Below are 24,290 nucleotides of genomic sequence, written 5' to 3' on the forward strand. Positions count from 1 at the left end.
TAAACTCTCTCTCCCTAACACATACACACACCACCACCACTACCACCACCTCAAATATTGATCGTGATGGGTTAACTCCGAATTAATTTTTATAAGGAACTTAATGACTAACTGAATATCTTTTGTTCCCTTAGCCACACTAGTCACACCTGTACAATACAAAGGATGTATGTGTTCCATAAATTTTCTACGAGAATTAAGTTAATACACATAGTACATTTTAAACTTCATCATTCTTAATTATTATACAGATTTTTATATGGATAGTGGATATTTTTTATCCATCAAGGTTGTTTTTCTTACCTACAATACACTGTGAAGATTTTTTTTCATGTCTTGAAATATCTTTCTAAAATGTCATTTTAATGATTGCTTAGTGATACAGCACATAAACATATAATTTAAACCAACCTTGTATTGATGGGTTCTTATGCAGTTTCTAAATTTCAGCTGTCATAATTATTTCTGTGATGAATAATCTTAGAAATAAGTATCTATAACTATTTTTCCCTTTAGGATGCATTTGAACTGATACATGTGCTAAAAATTGCTAAAAAATTGTGCCAATAACCCTCCCTCCCAAAGTACAGAAACATAATTCTCCCTCCAAGTGTTATAATGATATCATTATTTTTTAATTTTTATTTGATAGTTCAGGATTACAATCCTGTTTATATAATTCATCATTTTAAAAATTTCTCATTAGTTTACAAAATATTTGAGAATATTTATGTCTCGTAGTGTGTGAGAGAGAAAAGAGAAATGAGGAAGAGGGAATGGGAGAAGGAGATTTTTTTGAGCGTTCACCTTTCTGTGTGATGACAGTAATTTTAGTAACTCTGATGTAACGGTGGCTGTGGAAAGAGTGGTGGTGGGTAGCGCTTGTCACAAGAACAAGAATAATAGGTGATAATAAGAGCTAACATTTACTCAGAGCTCTCTAATTGCTAATATCTTTACAAGTACTCTCTCATTCAATACCCACGCAGTCCTAAGTGTTAGGCCAACTTACAAAACTAAACTGATTCTGAAAGACTTATTTAAATAACTTAAAATCAGTACGGATTAAGTGGGGTTATGCAGGGTTTTTTTGGGGGGGGTAGATTGATATTTTAATTTTTTAATTAAATTTTGGAGGGATGACATTGGTTAATAAAATTATATAGGTTTCAAGTGTAAAGTTCTAGGATCCATCGCCTATATTTTGCATTGTGTGCCCAGCATCCAAGGTCAAATCTACCTGCATCACCATATCCCGACCCCCTTCACCCTTCACCCCCCTTCCCTCCGGTAACCACCGCGCAGTCTCGGGCCACAGTGTCGCCGGGCAGCTGGCTCAGCCCTTCCCTCGAATGAGGGATTGCCACAGGTGGCGGGCCCGTCGGCCTTGTCATCTACATGGAAGATGTATGTTTCCTCACCGCTCTGCTTCTTACTCTGGTCATTTTAAAGTACAGAAGAGTTTTAAAATAGAAAGCTTCAGTGCCGTTCAGAATTAAACAGGGTTCTTTCTCCTGCTAATCCAATCCTAAAGGAAATTTTTGTTGGCCTTTAGATTTTTGAACATTCTGAATTTTTTCTGGAGAATCAGGGAGTGGTTTTTTATGTGGACGACGGGGCTTTTAAAACGTTGCCTTTCTTTCTAGATGGCCTATCTCGGTTTATGTTTCCACCTGTTATCCATTCGGAAGACGGTCTTCCAATAAACCTTTCAGATATGTTACTCAGGAATTGATACTGCTCCCTTCCTGCTTGCACGTGATTTGGGAGGCCTGTCCCAATTAGATGAGCGTCTCCTGGCCCCCGCTGGCAGTCCTCTTCGGGGCTGTACTGCGCGCACGCCCCGCTTTCCTCGACGGGCCCGGTACTGAGGCCCCCCCCCCCCCCCCCAATGTTTCCGCCTGCAGCACATGCAGCTTTTCTAAAAGGGGCTCCCTCTGCCGGCGCCTGCTCGGCCCATGTGCCTGGCAGGTGGGAGGTGCCAGGGAGCAACCCTCAGTCAATCACAGCGCAAATGAGTGGCTGAAGGCCCCCTTCCCCGTCTCCTAGGACCCCTAGATGAGTAACACCACAGCTAAGGAGCCCTACTTAGTGCCAACAGAAATGCTGTGCGAATAATGCACCCCTTAAGGAATCCATTCCCCTGTCTCGTTTCTCAGACCTCCCATGGGTGCTCCCCGCGACCCTCTCCCAACAAACTGCACTCAAATACTCATCTCAAGGTCTGCTTCTGGGAAAACCTAGCCCCAGACATGCCCTCTTCCAGGCACGGTCATTACCTTCTCTACTGTATTACACAGATCATATATCCCTCCTCCGTTTTGCTTGGTGCCATGATCGCTAGGTCCTCAGCAGATTGCTCCTTCGCCTGAGGGTGATTCAGCTCACTAGTCGCACCCCCTAAGTTTCTGGCCCATCCCTCCACCTCTGTATCTGGATGAAAGCCTACTTCACAGACCTTGGGATATGGCATCCCTAGTGGCTACTGAGTCACTTGATGCATCCTAAGTTGCAGGGAGTGACCTCCCCCTGGGGTGAATCTGGACACATGAGAAACAGGAGATGAGAAAGATTCAGACAGATAAATGTGTTGGGATCACTTATAATCAAAATAATTTTACAAAGACTTGGGGAAGCTATTTCTAAGAGACTGACATTTCTTCCCTTGAGTTACTTAAGAAGCAACTGAAAGGAAATGATTCTTGGCATCCATTATAAGCCGGCCACAATATGAGGCATTGAACGGATTATAAAAGAATCATGAGTTGGGGGGGTTGGGAATTTATTGTAACTGGCATTGGCCTAACCTAAGAAAGCCATTATTGAAATATGTAAGCTCTTCCGAGAGTGCTTCCCCCTGCTATTATTTTAAATGGGATTAAAATTCTTATTGTAAAGAAAGCTAAATATGGAAATGAATAAAGAGGGATATAAACTGTCCATGGGTAACTCTCACTAACACTTTGGTATATGCTACAGGCTTCCAGTAATTGTTCAGAATGTGGACATATAAAGGGATGTTCTATAATTCCGCATCGGCCTTTTCATCCCACTTACCTTTCCTAATGTAATCATATGATCTTTGAAAACATGCTCTGTATTGTCTGCACAGTGTTTCTTGTATTGAATCTGTACTGATTGGTTAAACTAATAAGATATTGTTGGGCACTTAAGACGGTTCCCAATTGTTCATTAGTACAAAAACCACTGTGATAAATACCCTTGTAAAACACATACATTTACACAGCCGTGATTAGCTTTAGAGAAGAGCTGTTCGTTCTTTGGAGGGTTGACTGTGACAGTAATTTTTAATCCTGAATCATAACAGCCATAGAGCATAACAATGACGTTAAGCACATAGCAATCATTCTACCAGAGCTATTATTAATTTAGCATATTATCTTCCAGATTTTCTGCTTTTTTCACATGGCTACGCTTCGGAGGAAAATGATTTTAACATTTTTTTATTTAGTATTTTTCCCTTACGTAGTTCCAGTGCTGCTAGAGGTACTTGATTGCTATTGCTTTAATGCATGCATTGTGTTCTAGTAAGTGCATGCATCACGGCCAATAACTATTCCTTATTGTACAAATATTTAGGTTCCTTCTAATATTTCATTATAAATAACAAGATATAGAGATATATACATATATACACATATTGTATAGTACACACTATATATATGTCAAGGTGTGTATATATATATATATATGTGTATATATATATATTAAATGCTTGTTTTTCAGTGTTAAGTATTGGTTTTCTGTTAAAATATCAATCATCATTTAAAAAAATCCAAGTTACACAAGATTAAGAAGTGAGAATAGTCTTATAACTGCTCATCCCTCAGCTGCTAGATGCAGTTTCACTGGCATCACGCTCAAATTCCTTCCAAGGCAGGTGACGGTGGCTCTCCATCCCACTCCTGTGACCTGAGCAAGCCGATGTAACTTTATAATGGGTATTGGACTAACGCTGCCTGGGAAAAGCATTTGCTCTTCTCCACGGGGAGGGACACAGACCAGCGAACGCATTTATTTTATCGTTCGCCAGGCAGTCATACCCCCTCCGCTGTGGGCTCAGCAGCATTTGCTGGGTGAACTGGGAGAGCCAAGAAAACCACCAAAGGCTCTCATCATTTATCTTGATTTAAAAGGGAGATGCTATTTCTGGGACAGACCTGAAATGTCACTTCTGCCAAAGCCTTTGTGTTTACAAAGTCAGTCCTTTTCCAAACTGCCTGGGAGACAAGAGAGTTGAGTCAGGTTTACTGACCACCCAAATTCCTTGATAGCGCTGGGCAATTTCCATGAAATAACCCGAACCCCGTCCCTGTGACACCTTTTTAACCTGGAAGGAAGCTATCTCTCTGGGATTCTAACTCCAAGCCACAGAGCTGGTCAGTGCAGAATTAGCATTTAAATCCATTTCAATTCCTTCAATAAATACGTAGTAAACGAAGTGCTCTGGACACAAGAACCATCACTGGGAGAGAAATGGTAAGGGGAAAAGGTGAGGGTTTTTGGTCTGTCTTTGTGATTTATAGTCTCGGAATCGCTATTGCTGCTTACTTCAAGGTGCATGATAGACGTGTCTCTCCAATATTATTTTTTTTCTAAATTAGATCCAACATACTGCCTGAAATTAAGAACAAATAGCATTTACTGATCACGAGTACGGAACAGACATCACGTGCGTCCTGTACAAAGAGCTCTCCACTTAATACCTGATCACTTAGCTGACTGACGAAAACAATGCAGGCCACTTATTTATTTATTTACTTATTGATTTATTTTTGCCTTCTTGGACTTCAGCCTAAAATTAAGGGAGCATTCGTAGGGAAAAATTAAAATGGAAAGTCAGGCTTCGCCAACAAGTGAAGTACCCCAGGGGCAACCGCCTCTCATGCCACCGTGCCCACCACGCCCGCCGTGCAGGGAAGCTCTCTCGGCCAAAGCCTGCGCTCCACTTGGCGTAGCTTTCCTTCGTGTTTGGAGACTATACCCTTAGGCTGGGGATTCTTTAACTTTCTATTTTTTTTTTCTCAATGTATTTTATTGATTTCAGAGGAGAAGGGAGAGGGAGAGAGAGAAACATCAATGATGAGAGTCATTGATCGGCTGCCTCCCCCACGCCCCCTGCTGGGGATCGAGCCCGCAACCCGGGCCTGTGTCCTGACCGGGAATCGAACCGCGATCTCCTGGATCATCATGGGTTGATGATCAACCGCTGAACCACACCAGCCGGGCTTTCATCTATTTTTTTTTTAAGTTTAGTCTCTATTTACTGATGATGACAGAACAGGTGTCTGTCTGAGCCCGAGATCTGTGTCTTGATTCAGATCACCCGGGGCTAAGGGACAACTTTCAATGCAGGTTGGAAGGCAGAAAACATTATCTGTGATTCAGTTTGCAAACAGCGAGACAAAAGTCTCCCCAGGAAGGCATGAGCATTTGCCTCTTCTGTTTACATTAAATCCCCCTGAGGGTGACTTCGGGGTTTATTTGTTGAAATGGAGAAAAAAGAAGAATTAAAAATAAATGTAAGGCAAGAAGGAATGACTTCACTACATCAGCTATTCCATACTTCACACTGGAATAGGTGGGGGTACCTTCTTTAAGGGGAGGGGCGCTGGGGACGGTGGAGGGGGGTAGAGGGGGGATAAATGGTGCTGGAAGGAGACTTGACCTGGGGTGGCGAACACACAATACAGTGTACAGATGACGTGTGGAGGAATTTCACACCTGAAACCTGTATCATTTTGTTAACCAGTGTTATCCCAATAAGTTCAATAGAAAGGAGAGAAAAGACAAAAATAGGGGGAGGTATAAAGGCCCTTGGAAACCTTAGCAGCACCCTTCTTCAGAGGGCAGGACAATCATCACACTGTCTGCATGAAGGGGTATAATCCAAGCTTTTAGATGTTTAGATACTAAAAGAGTGTACAACCTGTAGGGATGGGAAAGGGGGCAGTGTGGTTCTGGATCCGTGGGACAGAAAGGACTTCAACCAGTCCTGGGCAGGCAGTCTTGGGGTCAGCTGGGTCCTTTGGACTCAGTTCAGCTTGGGAATGCACATAAATATTATAAACAGCACTCAGATGTTAATGAAAGTCAGGTATGAGCTTTAGATGAAGGTGTCTGATTCCTCTCATTTAAAAAAATAATAAAATCAGAGTATATTGATCAAAACTCTGGACCAGCAAGGACCTACAACTACAATGGACTGAACCTTTGTCATGTTAGGGTCCAGAAAAAAGAAAAGCTGGGGACAGGGCAGAGCTCCTGGAAATGATTAAAAATACCTGAGATGCAGCATATGTACTGTGTCAATTATTTTTAAAATGCGAGATCTGAAGAGAGACAATGTGATCACAGCTGCTCTCGTCAGCTCGGGAGGCGACACTGCTTTTCAAATGGGTCTGTCTTTGCTCCAGATATTTCCGGAACTTTCCTCTGAGACGAGTTTTATTACTTTTTACTTCAGATTTGTAGGACCCAGCTTGACCATCCATCAGTTCCGCAGACATGGCACCCCGTGGCTAGTCTTTATTTCCAAAAGTCATGTCTTCTCGGGGAGCGAAAACCCTTTTTCCCGAAACACTCAGAATAATAGACTGCACTCTCTGAAGTGCATTGGCCTTTGTTTTGTTCTTACAGGTAAGAAAGCAATTAGATACTAAAATACAATCCAGTGCAGAAGGTACGTGTTACAGTTGTTTATTATTATTATTATTAGAATACGATTTTTAAACTTTGGATCTTTAAAAGCAAACTTCTCAAAAACATGGGGAAATTAATATATTTGGTCTGTTATGAGACATATATTAAGCTATAGCATTCACTTAGGCCAATTGTTTAAAAATTTTCCTATCTCTGCCTTGCACAGTTGTGTGAAATAAGGATTACCTCCGGGTTAAATAGGTAAAACAATTTAAACAAGGCCACAGAGAGACGAGTAACACAAGACTGAATATTTGTGTTTTACTTTAAATGCAATTTCCTCTTCATCACATACATCCCGTTGTCCTGGGAACCACTATCATTTACATCTTGCCCTTATTTCGTATTCATTAGGGACCTGCCTTTCCTTATCACAATACTAATATTATGAGGGAGAGATCTATTTGCAATCTCCACCACCAGTCTTCACTCTACTACAACAGCCTTTTGCACTGAGTCATGGTAAACTCAGTTTGAAACCCATAAAAAAAAAAAAAAGGATTTATTGCTCTTAAAGAGGAGTAAGTAACTTACTCTTAGCTTTCTTGGGATGTTTAAAAATATACAAAAGTTGCCCGGCCAGAGTGGCTCAGTGGTTGAGCATTGACCTAGGATCCAGGCGATCGGGGTTCGATTCCCGGTCAGGGCACATGCCCGGGGTGCGGGCTCCATCCCCAGTCGGGGGCGTGCAGGAGGCGGCCAATCAATGACTCTCTCATCATTGATGTTTCTCTCTCTCTCTCTCTCTCTCTCCCCCTTCCTCTCTCTGAAAACAATAAAAACATATTGTGTGTGTGTGTATATATATATATGGAAGCTACTGGACAATCTGAAAAATTATTCGCAATTCCAAGATATAGCAGCAAAAATATCTGAGTTAGAATTCCCCTGGTGGAGGCTGTTCTGCTGGGACCCTTCCATGGTTGGTGAGTGAGCGAGCCATTCATGGTGAGCCTCACAGGGTGTGTAGATTTCTTGGCATTGATCACTAAGCTGTGCGCGTGTGTGCGTGTGTGTGCGCGTGCACAATGTCGCTGCTAAGTATGAGGCTAAGGCCCGCATTCGTGATGAAACTGTCCTGTCCTAGTTGGTGAAGTGAGCACACTCTCCCCCAAACGGCCTGCTACGCTGACTGTTCCACCAACTGTGGCCTGTGATGAAGCGCCTGGGACCTTGAGAGAGGGGTGGGCACTGTGAACCATGCGCTAGAAGGAAGTCTTTCCAATTTCAAAATTCAATATAATCTTTACAAGGATTTCAAGTTCATCCAGGAAGATGGCGGCGATATTCACACCGGAAACACTGTTTCCCTGACGGGCAATGTTTCAACTCTCCCTTCTTATTTAAAACTAACATAATCACAGCTACAAAGAAGGGGAGAAATGAATGTTTCTACATTCCTTTAATGAGGCAATAATAAACACTTTAGGATTTGCACTGACAAATAAGGAATAAAGAACATGGCATTGGTCCCTCTGTTTATTCTGTTTTTAAAAAAGTAATATCCTAATGGATTATTCCCTTTGTAAGCTACGAGAAAGGAGAGGACCCCAGGAAAGAAGCGTTCTTAAAACCAAAGGGTATCCGAGTTGAAAATGGGGATAAAAAGGGACTGTACAAATAATTCAGCCCATGGTATGAGTTTATTTTTCAAAATACAAAGTACAGGTAAGAGAATGCCTAAAGCTTCCAAATCCTGAGAAGATGTGTAACAGAAAGGCCCTTAATTAATCTATGTTGTCATAGCAACCCAGCGTGCAGCCATAGATAGTGAAAATAAATGTGGCATTTGCATATTGTGTCACACAACGGCATGTGATAATTATAAATATGCATATACATATGCCGACTTGAATACCTGGGTGTCATTACATCTGTGTGTGTGTCGCTGTAATGTTTATTTTATCTAAAACTTGTCCCCCGCTTTAGGTGGCATTCGTCAGGGCTGCCTGGATGTGCCCAGCAACCCTCTGTTCTCGGCTGCAGGGCACCGTCCCTCACGTTGTCCTGTGGGTGGCCGTTCGTGCCTACATCGCCCAGCTCGGGGCTGTGACTCTGTAAGAGCAGGGACTACGGCTCATCAGCACCGAGGCGGAGGGGCACGTTCTGTGTAGATGCTAAAACTGGCAAGAAACCAGTCTTCACGGAGCCAGAAGTGCAGAGCCATTTCTCAGCAGCCCAAACCTCCTGTGTGTGTTGGACCCCGTTAGTTTTAACTAAAGATGTTTTTTTCTTGCAGCACCTTATTACTATTTAAAATGTTTCAAAAAGACAACTTAGGTGACATAAACAAAATTAATTTAATACTTCTTGAAACGGGCAGTCTCCTTCCCCAAAGACCTAGAGAACTTCAAAGTAGGGCAAAGGTAGGAAGGCTTTATGGGGTTAAAAAATAAGAGACAAAAAGGAAAAAAAAAGAGAAAGTGAGTAAGAAACAAGCAAGTGAGTATAGAGCCCAGAGTTGACTGGGCATCGAATGCGGGCAGAGCGGGTTCAGTGAGCTTATGATCACGCAGAGCATTTACCTGAAGTTTTGGTTTGCCGAAGTGGCACCCAGGCAGGAAGGGCTCTGTGTAGGGCCTAGAAACTTATCTCAACATGACAATGATGATGATGATGATGATGAATATCACCACCATCACTCCTATTTCTACTACTACAACTTCAGCCACTACCATTACTAGATTAAATAGTTGCCTTGAATTTGGGGCTGTTTTATAAAATTACTATTACTTTTTAAATGAAAAGATATAGGCACTCCTGTGTTTGCTGCACTTTATTTACAGTAGCCAAGATATGAAGGCAATCTAGGTGTCCATCAATAGATGAATCGATAAAGAAGGTACGGTACATATATGCATTGGAATATTATGCGGCAATGAAAAACAACAAAATCTTGCATTTGTGAAAACATACGTGGCTCTAGAGGGTATTATGCTAAGTGAACTATCAGGTAGAGAGAGACAAATACAGCATGGTTTCACTTATATGTGGAATCTAAAAACAAAACAACACAAACAAACAAAAAAGAACAAAACAGACTCATAGAAACAGAGACCAAAGGGACGGTTACCAGAAGGGAGGGCATGGGGAGGCTAAGTCAAAAGGGGAAGGGGAACACAGTCAATAAGATTGTGACAAGTTTGCATGCTGACAGGTGATTACTAGATCTAGTGGGGTCACCACACGGTAAGGTACAGAAATGTCAAATCACTATATTGTACAACCCAAACTAATATAACCAAAATAAGACTGTATACCAACTACACCTAAATAAAAAATACATTTAAAAAATTTGTATTTTTACATTTTTCAAATGAGAAACAGGCCCAGCCAAGTAAAGTGACAGTCTGTGCTCGCTTAGAACGCTGGTTAGCACTCCAGCGTGAGGTCCCTTCTCATGGACAGAGTGGCTGCACACGAATAGTGCAGAGGACACAATTTTTCAGCTCCCATCTCTCCTGATTGCCTTACACTATGACAAATAGATGCTATGGTGATAAGCACTATGTCAATAAAAAATAAACTAATAAAATAAAAAACTTTGTATTTTGAAATACTAGATAGATTCCCTTAAGCAAAGTGAGATGTTTATACTATGAGAGGTACACGGGGATTAGATCTGACCAAGGAAACTGAACATCACACACCTTCCCTCTAAGGCCCAAGTTCTCTGAGAGCACACAATGGGTTAAATAGTATCACTAACTTTTTTTGTCTTTATTTTTGTGAAGTTTATTATTGTTGGTTCAACACATATACCAGATTTATGTTTGTTGCGTTAATAAAAAACTCGACATAACAATACCGATGACAAAATTAACAAGCAGCATCAATGTAGCATGTGAGGGAGGGTTACTTACTGAATTTTATACTTTGGTATACTTTCCTATATAACCTGATTTTAAATGTTATGCTAATTTCTCTGACACCAAAGAGCCAAGTGATGTCAATAATTTGTATCCTGGCTTCCAAAGAAGAGTTACAGGGTTTTATTTCATTCATTCATTCATTCAAACAGTTCCTGAGACCCTTCTGTGCCTCACTCAGCATTCCGGGCACAAAATGATGACTGATAAAATGCAGAATCTCAGCTCTTGGGAGCGATGATCTTGCGGAAGAGAATGACAATTAGAAACACACCATTATATTCTGAGATGAGTGTTACGAAGGAATAAGAGTGTTATGTTGTGTTATTTTTATAAACCTCGGTATTCACAGTCAGATCCCCGGGGATAAGTCAAATGAGTTGAAACAGCCATAAAGAGTTCTAAGAAATGCACCGGGGAGATCAGGATGACAGATAGGCACTGAACTACAGCCCCAGTGTCAGGAGGACAATGGTGGCGCGTTGGCAGTCGGAAGGTGGAAGAAATTACTCAACTTCAGTCACTTGTTGCCTTGCCAGGAAACCGGCCCAGTGATGCTAGAGAGCTCATAGTTTTTCCAAAAGAAATGTGAAATGGTGACATTTTTCTGCCCTTTAATGATTGGGAACACATTATTATTTTTAATCACAGCATCGGCCAACATTCTGTGACTCGGAGAAAATGAGGCATCAGACTGTGTCTGGCCCACAGGTCTTCCAGTCTGCGGCCTCGGCCATCAATCCAAAGATCCCAGCGGGGAGAAGGGAAGGGGTGCGCTGCGCTTGCAGGCGCTGAGGGGAGGGAAGCGCTTCCTGAGGGAGCCATGGGGGCAGGCGTGTGTGCGTGCGTGTGTGTGTGTGCGTGCGTGTGTGTGGCGGGGAGGGGGTGCTGGTGTTACTTAAGTGCCTGTGCATCTTCACACTTTAGAGGCCTGGAGTCCCTGTGATCTTTCTGGAAAAAAGGGAGTAATGCCAAGAGAAAGGGCACCCACCTTGCGGTAGAGTATTTGCGCCTGAGCCAAGAAAGATGAATGACTCAGCTCCAGAGACTACACAAGGAAGGTGGAGGGGCCACAAAATTACTATTATGTTCTGTGCCAGTCTTGACAAACGGACACTTGTAATTAAATTTATTTCATTTAGAGGGATGAGGGGGCGTGGCGTCGAGGGTCCTGGCGACGTTCCTGCCTTGCCTATCTCTTGGCTCACGCGATGCTTCCGACATGCACATGGCGCAGACACTATATGCTCCCAGTTGCATAGCGGTGGGAAGCGAAGTTAGAGGGTTTCACTTCTATGCTATGACGCGGGGCAGCCACACCCGCACGAAAACTCTTTTTCTTCCCTTTTGCTCTCGGCAAACTTGTCATTCCTCTGCGGGGTCTGGGCCTCTATTCCTTAATATGCATGTATACGATCAAAATTAAATTCAGCAGGTGGCTTTGTTAATACTAAAACAAAACCTGTTTTTTGTAGCCAACTTTTTTTTTTTTTTTTTACATTTGAGTGGAATAAAAAAAAGCATGATCGAATTTTACACTGTGGCAACCAGGGCGTCTGCTTTGGTTCTCAGTACTGCCTCTCGGTTCGATCCCTCCCTTTCAGACAATTTTATCTGCTTTTATCAACCCTACGTTACTTAGCCACCCACTGTTAAACCGAACTGCAAGGGTGCCTTACTAGGAAATCAAAGGCACCCATGCATTGGTTCATCGTATAAATATAAAGTGAGGAAATTAATGTAATAAAAATGCAAATTGGAAGGAAACACCAATAGCATAAAGGTTGCCTGAAAACCACCTCCCACTTATATGACTGTGATTAGTTAATAATTTATCTATTACTGATTAAAGAAAACTACAAAAATACGTTTTGCATATCCGGTCACTTACTTATTGCTCAAACATTACTGAGTGCTACCTCGCTTAACATCCTCACACGTGTTGCCCAAATTTGTGAGGTCTCAGTTTCTGGATCTGGTTAATAGGACAGGACTGGAGGACACTTTGATCTCTATATGTGCACTTGAATTGCAAAGGGATCAAAGTCTTCTATTCAGCATTGACTGAACTACAGAAACACTGTGCGTTTAATTTCAAACCACCTATTTAAATATCCTAGAAATATATACACCACCTTCAACATTTCTAGAAGCAAAATATGAAGTAAAACACATATTTTATTTATATAATGTGACCCACTCCAAGTAGCTTCATCTAAAAATTCACACATAAACTTTCAAGGCTTCACAGGCAAGTTTTCAAAACGAAAGCTTATTTTTATATCTCCTACTTAAAGGTACAGCACTATACATCGCCTAGAATACTTTCGAATATGAAATTAATAACAAAATAATACTAATATAGGATATGGTTACAATTCTGAATGTGTAAAGAAGAAAACTATGAGAATTTTTTTTTTTTTCCTGCATCTGGTAGAGAGGAAAGAGTCCAAGATTTAGGACCAGAAAGAACTGGAAGGAATCCTGTCACTTTCCTTGCTTCTTGTAGTCATGTGACTTTTAGACACGTACCTCTGGTATCTTTGGTTTCCTAATCTCCCTAAGTTTCCTTCATTATTTTATCGAGAAATAATTTGGATACAATCAATCGCATCCATTTAAGTGCACTACTTGCATGTAATTTAATTGTTTTTATATCCCAGTGAAACTGCTACCAAAATCGAATACAGAATATTTCCATCATCATGGAATATTTTTTGTATAAACATCTCATGTTTTTTAATTAAATAGTTCATCAAGCTGTATTTGAGAACCTCTCTTCTGGAGTGTGTCCAAAAATATCCTCAAAACCAAATACCAAAAAACATGCTTCCCTCTAGACACCCTTCGATCAATAAATATAAATTATATTTGTGGCATTATTTTTTGTAAGAAATGATTGCTTATGAAATTATATGGCTATAATTTTATCTGAGGTGTGTGTGTTTTTCCAAATTATAGCCAAGGTCAGCATCTCTTTTTATTTGCTTTTTTAAATTTTGGCCTGTAGTTGAAAAGTATTTAGTAACAAATACCATTCTGGGGGTATAAAGTACACACAGATTCCTTTGAAATATTATGCATGGTTTCTCTAGCTCCTAGCACACTGTAGGCATTCAACAAACATTTCTGGAATATTAAATGAATGAAACCTAGAATCACTATGACCGTGGCTTTCAGTAAAAGATACGGTCCACCCGCATAGGCCATTTTTGCCTGAAAGTTAGGTGATGGTCTCCACTGAACTCTTTTTTCCTCGGTGCAAAATATCTATAAAGGGGATTCAGTGCCCACTTAGAAATGCATAACCGCCTCCTTTGAACTCTGTCGCCTGAAATTGCTTCCCTCCTCTTAACACGTACAGCCCTCCAATCTCATTTTAAATTCAGTGGCCGAGAAAGAAAATAGGGCTTAACATTCTTGCAGAGCTAAGCTTTTGTGCCCGCGGTAGGGCTCGGGTTTCTTTCTTCATTTCTTTCTTTCTCTTTACCGTTTGCCTTGGTTGGCTGGTTTTGTTTTTGGCAAGACCAGGCTTTTCTCCGCCGCGCACAGCTCTGGCTGCCTTTCCACGGAGCGAATAAATCAGCCACGAGCCTCTGGACGGAGACACAAAGAAGCAAGAGCATCGCAGCGTAATCTCAGCACAAAGGATGACGCAGGGGCCCACTGGCTTTCACGTGTCTAATCCCCACCCCGAGGTCTTAAGTGGTATTAAGGAAAGAACTGGATCCTCTAGACTCCCGATGCGCCCCCAGAGCTGGGCCACTGCGCCGGCTGCGGATAACGCGGTTGGCATATTTGCGTAGCTGTGTCCACTGTCCTCTAAGGCTCTCCAGAAATCTCAGTCCCTGTCATTCCGCAAAAGACGGGGTCCCAGCAAGAGCCATCTCGAGGTGAGGGGCCACACAGTGTTAAGGGAAATCAGGGTCTTAGATGACGCAGCTCCTGCATTAGATTAACCGTGAGAAGCACTCATTAGACTAGGCCCCCAAACTTGGCTCTGGCGAAGACAGGGACCCATCTCTAAGGCTTCTTTCTTTTCTCCTTCAGTGTCTCCAATTTTTAAGTCAGTGGAAGGAAAATAATGCGATTCGGTTCTAGGGACAAAACAAGTTAATTTTTTCCTCCAACAAAACGCTGTAAGAGAAATGTGACCTTAGTTGGCTCTGCCCGAGGTGATGGCCAAGCGGTGCTTTCACGGACAAATTCCTGCAGCAGACGCGCATCCTCCGCAAAGGCCAAGCGCAAGCCCTGCGCTTCTTTTCTTGATTCTTAATCGACTGCGCCGGGTTTTGGTAGTAGAAAAACTCACTCTTTGGCTTCGTAAATGAAAATATATTCTCATAAAAAATGCCCAAAGGTGTTAGCCTATCAAGAGGGCTGTTGAGGACTTCTCAGCATCTTAGAAGCTAGGCAGGAGGAGAGACGGGGAGGAAGGTCTCAGAGGAACTGCCGGAGCCCTGGCCTGCAGCTGCCTGGGCGGCCTGGCCCGCGGGCCGCAGGAGCCAGCTGCAGGGGTGGGGGCCCGAGGGGTCTGTCGCCCTGGACAGCTGTTTCTTCTATGGTCAGGACACGATGATCTGTTCCTGCGCCCCCTTTGCTGTCTCCGTTAAACCACACTTTGCTCTGTGTCCGGGTGGATGTGACCTGGGATCATGGCTGTCGCCTTAGCAGCTGGACCTCCACCTGCGCGTCCCGGGGTCTCCCAATGAAACAAAACCAAAGGAAGAAAACAAACCAAAACAAACCAAAACAAACCGAAACAAACCAAAACAAACCAAAACAAACCGACGCGTGTTTCTTATCAGTCATCACTAGTATACACTTCTACCTTTATCCGAATCTGAAATATTTCATAATGAAGACATTTAAAATGAGAATTAGAAGTCTGTCTTACTTGGAATTCTCTTTATACAGGAAATATTTTACAGTAAAGGTTAATAATGGAAAACTCCAGAACTCGTGCACAATTATTATATTTTAGCCGCTTCCTCTTCCCTGAGCATTGGAGAAGTTACATTTTAGGCATTTGGGGCGATGAGTAACACGTTTCCCGACTCTTTTTTTCTGTTTCAAAGAGACAGAGTGAAGAAGAAATGGCGGTGATATTGTCTTTTTCCCCGTGTTCTTGTAAGGGAAATCTGCTCATTAGCCGGGATCTTAATTACCTTCATTAGAAGTTCCTGTTGACGGCCCTGACCTTCTCGATACTCACTACTAACTGTTCCGAAGCCTAAAGCCTAAGATTTTAACTTTGGGCCAAATCATCCGTGAGATAGCTTATAATTCCAGGAAATTACAATGATTATGATAAGATGGGTAAAGATATTTTTTCTATAATGATTCTTAAGAATGGTGTTAATATTAATTTTTATGACTATCAGAATCATATAACAATAAATTTTCCTTATCATGCCCTCAGGCTCTTGAATCTTAATTGAAAATCCTTAATTTAATTTTTAATTAAATTAATGAAATATTCTCCTAAACCATAAATAGAATATTTACTAAAAATTTCACATTGAAGTTACAAAGAATAGTAAAATGAAAATAATTGTCCATAAGCCCATCATCCAAGACATAATTAACATTTTCTAATATTGTTTTTAATCAATGTATACTTATATATATATTGTTTTTAAGAGTAATGTTATATATTTATGAATTTCTATAATATTCATTAGTGTCATTACAAAATGTGCTTACTATGTTAATGTTTGGGTAGGCCATAATTCACTTAAACACTTTTTATTTGGAGCTTTTCATTTTAAGAAATGGAAAATGAGATTTAAAAGTTTAAATTATTTAAACATCATCTCATAAATGTATGCCTGAAACAGGTTTTCTGATTTCAATAATTTTTGAGAGAAGCCCATTACTTGTTTTTAATCTAATCTTGAAAGGCTATAATTAAATGTGACCTTATTTTGGCCAAGTAATAGTAATTTAGGCCTATTTCCTTCAATAAATCTGCAATAAATATAGAAAAGAGCTAGATATATATGCATTGATGATCCAGAGCAGAAACATCAGTGAAGTCACTAAACAGTCAAATACCTGTTCTCTGTGGCATTACTTGTGTCTCACAGCCTCAAAGGTGAGCCAAATATTTCCTGAGTTGCTCCTTCAGGTGTCACCTCAGTTCCCAGAGTAAACCTCAGATGGCCTCCAGAAGTACCCTTGACCCCCCCCAGAAGTACACCCCCCCCCCCAGCCTCCAGCAATTCCCCTTCTCCATAGAAGCCAATCAGCATTACGGGCCAGTTATGAGAAGGGTCTCTCTGTAGCTTTGTTCCAGAGAAATATGTTAGATCCTTATTGTTCTCAGTGCCAAGCACCAAAGAGCCCTTCTAGAAGAACACACATTATGTCCCACTATATTTCTGAAATGCTGGCGCGCTAAGCACAGAGCGAGAAGGTTTCTTTTCAAGGACTCACTTATGTTTAAAAAATGGACAAAGAAATTTATGAGGAAATTTAAGGACTGTAAACCAAGAACAAATAAATAGTAAGCTTTTCTTATATCAAAACTTCTGAATTTGGCACAACATTCATTTATTAGGTTGAATACTATTTAAATGCACCAACTATCATTTGGCCAAATACAATCTTTTCACAGGCTAATATCTAATATCCTTTTGTTTCTCTCTAAACAATAAGTACCATTTTTTAGACACATACTTCAGGGTTAGCTATGTGTTAGTAGCCAAGACATGTGATCTGGACCAATTTGTTTGATGACACGGGTCCCATCAGAATGGCCTAGGAAGCCTTCATGGGGAGAAAGGCAGTCAAATAATCACAGCACAGAGAAATAAATGCTATAAATGGGAGTCAATAAAGAGCAAGCAGGAACATAGAGAAGGAACAGGTAACCCGTTCTTCAGGAATCAATAAAGACACTCAAGAAATATTCATGTAAGTCAAGTGTTGAACAACGAGGCTTGACATCCAAGTGAGTGGCGAATGAGAAGTGGGGCGTTCACAATGAAAGGAGGAACAAGTGTTGCTGCCTAAAAGAAAGAAAGTATAACACTCAGGGAAAACGGAAAGATGTTTAATAATATACGATCATAGAGCTGGAGGGACAAAAATGCTGAGAAATAAGGCAGAGGGGTAAAAAGAGCAGATCAGAGCATTATAGCTATTGTAAGTCATAGGAGGAGACTTTCCTCAAGGCAGTGCTGTATGTGAAGGACTCAGAAAGGAGCATAGTATAAAATGTACCCCCCAAATGCATACCCTGGATGGGGCGTGGAAAATGCTTTCGAAGGAGGTGAGAGAAGAGAAACGTGGTTCAAGAGACCGGATGCAATTTCAGTGCAATTCCAGGCAAAATTGCTGATGAACTAAGCGAGTAGTAGAGGGACAGGAAAGAAGTAGAGGCTTTTTAAAAATGGTCCAGACAATCAAGTTGGCTCGAACTTCTGCTGGGCTCGATGTTGCCTTCTGCCTTCAGTTTGCCACCAAAACTCTTGCGGTCAGTGGTTTGGCCAGTTCAATAGGTGGATGGGGGGCTAACTCTACAGGCACCTAAACTACAGGCACAAACAGGAGTGGGGGTGCTGAGTCCAAAAAGTCTGGGTTCGAACAGCTGGTTGGTGGCAGACGTGAGGCTGTGCTTTTACCCACTAGGAAGGGAAGCGTGTACTGGGAGAGATAAGCAAGTCCCTAGCCCAGAAAACCTCAGGAAGCATTTATAATGTTTCGAAATGCATTTGATAAAAGCTACAAATGAACAGAGACTCTCAGAAAATGCATAATAAATTTGAGTTGGAAATGATTTGGCTTTATCACCTTGAATGATCTATGTTTACAACTATCAAAGCATTATTTCAGAGGCCAAAAAAGGCACAATATACAATGACTGCCTAGTAAACAGAAATACGCACAAGCACATGCACACACACAGTGGATTTGGGTCCTCGTGCCTGCTGTAGACCACTGGATAGCAGGTGTTCAATCAAAATTGCTAATGTACTTTCCGGAGGTTTCCTATCTCTTAAAAGCGGGTAATGAGAATTATTCACAGATACTCTGAAACTATGAATAATTCATGCCTTCACATCAATAAAACAATTATTGAATATTTTCATTCTTTGCTTTCTATTTCAATAAAATTGCTTGTGTTGTGGCACTGTCATAAAACTAAACTTTCTAAATATGTCAAATTAAATTGATTCCTGGAGTATGGAAAATGTTCAGCAGACAAAGAGCTTTCCAGAAGCTTCATTTGTATAAAAGCATTTCATGGTTAAATATTTTAAAAATATTCTATACCAATACATCAGTTGCAATGCATTTTAAGTTCTAACTAGACATTTTTAGTCCTAACTAGGTATTTTTATGCATGTTTTAAAATATGTACATATAGTACTTAAAACACAATACTATAAAAGATGACTTTTGCTATATTTGGAAAAAAACTGAGATTAGACATTATCGTTTAAATAGGTTAAAAGCAGTCTACGACTGATTGAAAAATTGGATAATAATTAGGTGTTTGGGTGCTTTAAGATAAAACATACCAAATGGCTAATTTCTGAGTTTCCAAAATGAATGTTTTTGTTGAATAATCTGAGAGAACGTACCAACAAAAAAATCTCAATGCAACTACATGAAAATTAGCTTGATGTTTTTGCAACAATATTATAACCAAAAGTTGGCATTCCTCATATATCTATGGTAATGATATGGTATCCTCATTTATAGGGGTTTTGATGTTAAATTTTATTAAAAGTGATTCTTTATCCAAAAAAAGCGATAAAGTATATATTTTATTCTGGGAATAAAAATCATAAATAATCTGTTGGCAATATAGATATCTATATTGTGAATGATTTCTATGAACTACAAAACAAAACTCAAAAAACTTATTTTTTTATGAGACACTGCACTGGCTTTCTCTCTCTCCCTCTCTCTCTTCTCTCTCACACACACATGAATGCACACAAATACCACAAATACACGCGTGTAGTATTTCTTTGTATATACACCTATATGCATAGAGAGTGTGTGTATTTATACACTTACAGTCCCACACATGTCTGTCTGTCTGTGTATGTGTGTGTGTATGTGTATTACAGGGTAGACTTGAGTCTTTTGGAAAAACCACTTATGAAATACCTAAATATACAATTTAAAATTTTGATAAACACTTTGAAGACATACACAGCACTCTTAGAAAAATGTAGAATAAATATATCTGGGAAAAGCAAAGTGGTCCCGGGCGGGTAGGCGATTCTACACTAAGGACAGTCTCTAACGGGCAACCTGAGCATCGGGGCTCATTTCCGACACACATACGTGAACTAATTGAAGCGGTGTGCAGGTTCAGCATTGGAAATTCTTACAAGTGAAACTGACTTTAACAGGGACATTAACAGGATCACACATCACCGCTGAGGTATATGCTTCTTCGTGCGTTCTCAGTTTCAGCAGGAAGCAAAAATCCCAGGATTTGTGAGTCAGGAGTAATATTCATACAGCTAAGTGTTTTCCATATACAAAGAGCTACGTTTCTTCTATGACTGACATAAGCAGTTTCCTGTTAATTCTCTAGCCGAAGTAAGTCCTTGTTGGGCTGTTTGTTGGAGATTTCGGGGAAACCAACGATTTGCATTTTTACCTCTTTATTGACATTAATGAGAAGTACAATTGGCAGTCACGAAATAGTCCCAAGGGTGTCAGGTACAGCATAGGGAAGACTGTCTTCCCTATGTGTGCCGGGTACTAAGATAGCTGGGGGACACTTCGTAAAGTATATGATTGTCTAACTACTACGCTGCGCACTGAAACTAATGCAAAATAATATCAACAGTAAACTGTAATTAAAAATAAAATTAAAATTGCCCGGCTGGCGTGGCTCAGCCGTTAAGCATCGACCTAGGATCCCGGAGACCTGGGTTTGATTCCCGGTCGGGGCACAGGCCCGGGTTGGGGGCTTGATCACCGGTGGGGGCGCGCAGGAGGCAGCCGACCAATGACTCTCTCATCACTGATGTTTCTCTCTCTCTCTCCCTCTCCCTTCCTCTCTCTGAAATCAATAAAGATATATTAAAAATAATAATAATAAAAAAGAAACAAAGAAAATTAAAATTAAATAATTAAGTGTATTTTTTAATGGAAATGTAAATGATTGTGGCTGGAAAGCAGAAAATGAGAGACTGGCTTGTGTCTAGGGGTCTAGGGGTCTAGGGGTTGGAGCAAAGTTCATCTGGGCAGGACCAGTAAGGCTTGAAGAGCCTTTAGCTTGGGAGTAAGTCATCTCCCCAAACCCACTGCCAGGTGATTACTGGAGGATTTCAGGGCACATTTGATTTGAAAGTCTGAGCATTCTCTAACATGTCATCTCGCCTCTCTCCTGATGTCATCATCTGAATAAAGCTGCCCTTGCTCTAATACTAAACCACATGAGAAAGGAAGTGACAATATTAAATGGAAAAATTTTAAAGAAAAAAAGGTTTTGGAGCTAAGAGTAAATTACTAAAGCTGCCGGTCACTCACACAGGAGCGCCAAGGCCACGGCTCTGCCTGCCTGTGGCCCGCGCGCCGAATGAGAGCCCCGCTCTGGGTTTTACAGGCTGCGAGGCGACATTTGCATGAAATCAGTCTTTTTTCAGGCAGAGCTGGGTCCCTGTGATTGCCAAGGAGCTCCGTGAGAAGGGTGACTAATGGGAAGGAGCCACTGAGAATAATCAGAGCAGAAGGAGGGTTAGCAAAGGGCTGAACAAGCTCTGCAAAGCTCAAGTCATTGCCTCTGAGAGTTGAAACCTCTAAAGAAAGGAGTTTCGCATATTGATTCCCTCATTCCTCTGCCTAGTGGCCCGGATTGCTAATTACGGGCTGATGTCCTAGTCTCAGGCGACACATGCTGAAGATCCAAATAGCAAATCTGTCCTTAACCCATCCACCACACGCTCATGCACACACGCACACACACACACACGAGGTGTCAGACCAGAAAATAAATTTTATTTTATCTCTAAACACCTTATTAGACTTTTATTTTTATTTATTTCTAACATGTTATTAGTGCATTATAGAATCTTTTGCAATTAAATTTTTATCAGCATCCCTATCAGCAGGATAGCCACTGTATCAAATTTAGTGTTTATCGGTCTTAAGCATGTACAAACATATTAACAGTATTTTTACTGCTTTACGTTTATATAACACTGTACATAGTATTTTGCTACTTTTTCAATGCACAGCATTTTATGGGATTATTATCCACGTTGGTATGTTTTATTTTAACTAGGAACAATATTTCTACTTTATAAATATACAATTTAATTATAAATTTACTGTTAGTGAGTAGAGAAGTTTCACATCCTTTATCTGTAATACCCTTTTTCCTAAATTTCAATCATTATAATATTAATATGTCACAGAGAATATATTTGTTTAGTGTCTGCACAGATAATTTTTTTTCCAACCCTTTATGTTAATCTTCTTGGGTAATGCACAATATTGTGTCTCTCATAAATGCAACATATTGTATATTTTAAAAATTCAGTCAGATAATTTCCGGCCCTAATTAGTAACACTATTCTAATTACACTTATAATTGCTTGCATATTTAGACTGAAAACACCAAACACTAGGAATTTTTCTTTATCATTTTTTGCCTTTATTTTTTTCTCCTATATTTTCTGTTGATTTAAAATTTCAATGTTCTTCTTTATTTCCATCTATAGTTCCTAAAAGTTTGAATTTCTATTCTTTAGGGAGTAACCTGCATGAAATAATACACTCATTTATAAATCTGTCCAACACACCTTGTCATTTAGTATTTCTAAGTTTGATAAAGACATTTTCTCATATTTTTAGCACTGGAAAATTTTTAGCTTGTTATTGTTATCTTAAACTTAAATTTAGCTGTTTTTTTAAACGTAAAAATATATTAGTGCATTTAGCTCTGCTCAGCTCCTTCCTTCTGGATTTCTTTTTGTTTCTGTTCAGGTTTATCTTTTAGTATTTCCTTTAGTGAAGATTTCTGGATGGATCTCTTTTACTTAACTTTGAAAATTCATTTTGTCTTCCAAATTTAAGGGCAAATTAAACTGTTAATCTGTCTCTTACTCTTCCCCAGCTCTAAAGATAATACCATGTTATCTTAGCTGCACCACTGAGGCGAGTCTACCTAATGGCCCTCAGCCCCTGTTTCCTTACTAAGATGATGGAAATAGAAATATCTCATTCACAAATTTTTATGAGAAACAAAAACGATACAACAATATGCCTAAGAGAAGGCAAACACACCCAAGGCTGGTTCCTTTCCTTCCATGTTCTTGCCACATTTATTTTACTTAGGAGCTATATTTGGGACCTAGAATAAAGATATACAGAAGTCAGATCACTGACCTCAATCATCAACATTTCAACATATTGAACGGAATACTCGAGATGGCTGCCAAATTCTATTATTTTTATGATTCTCGACTTATCACCCAAGAAGCATGGAGGCTGAAATCTTTGCATGTACTTGGGGAAAGCATCTGTGTGAGTGGGAAGCTGAGAAAGGGGAAGGATACAGGGGGGATTTCGATGAAGCCGCCGTTCCTTACAGCAACACTTACTTAGGGACAGGGAGAGAATTATAATTTTGATATACCGTTTAAATGCCCTGCAGAAATTTGCAAACATGTGAGATAAGGCACCGAATACATTCATACATTCAATAATTCATTTAGCAAATATTCCTTGAGCCCCTTCTATGTGCTAAACATTTCTCTCGATTCTGGAAATATAGAAGTAAACAAAACTATTTGTTATCATAAATATAAAAGCTCCTTTTTTGCCTCCTAAATTGTCATCAAGTGCTCTCCTGAAGGAGGAACTCCCCAGGACCTTTGTGGAAACAAGCTCCTTGTGACATCACACTTGGTCCTTGTTAAATTGGATAATACACATTTAGGCAACATCAGTGAGAGCATATGGTCTGTCCAAAGGCAAACTTTTCCTTTCACCAACTTCCCTGGCGATTTCACATGTAAAATAGCAGGATAGGTTTTTTGGGTTCTTTTTGGTCATTATATTTAGTCATATTTTAAAACAAACTAGGACATTCTCAGGATAGTGTGTTCAGAGAGTCATGGGCTCTAAGAATATTTCATGGAACAAGCTAAATTTAGCCTGGATGAAAGTGGACTGAGCTGTCATATGAGAGCAGTTGTCAAAATCTCGAAGATATGGTCAAAAGGAGATTAGAAATAATCTATGTGCTTCTGGAGAGCATGATTAAAATTAACACCTGCCAGTATCAATACCTTCCGGATAAAATGCAAACTATCTCTTTAGTACAGTGCTTCTCAAAGTATTTTTTTGGACACGGGTCATCAGTATCCATTAGGGATTTGTTAAAAATGTAAATTTGCACTTTACTGAATCAATCTCCGGGGGTGGGGTCCAGTAATGTGTGTTCTAACATGCTTCCCAAGTGTTTCTTTTAATAAGTTTTTCCAACTTTACTGAGATATAATTGACACATAACATTGTGTGTATTTCAGGTGTACGATATGATACGTGCATATATTATAATATGATTATCATAATAAATGTAGTTAACACATGGGTCACCTCATACAGCCACTATTTTGTTATTGTGGTGGTGGTGAGAACATTTAAGACCTACTCTTTTAGCAGCTTTCTGGTCATGACACACTCCCTATTCCATGTGCTTTAGCTGAACCTCTA

Source organism: Miniopterus natalensis, chromosome 18 (genome assembly GCF_054644295.1).
Source record: "Miniopterus natalensis isolate mMinNat1 chromosome 18, mMinNat1.hap1, whole genome shotgun sequence".
Taxonomy (NCBI): Eukaryota; Metazoa; Chordata; class Mammalia; order Chiroptera; family Miniopteridae; genus Miniopterus; species Miniopterus natalensis.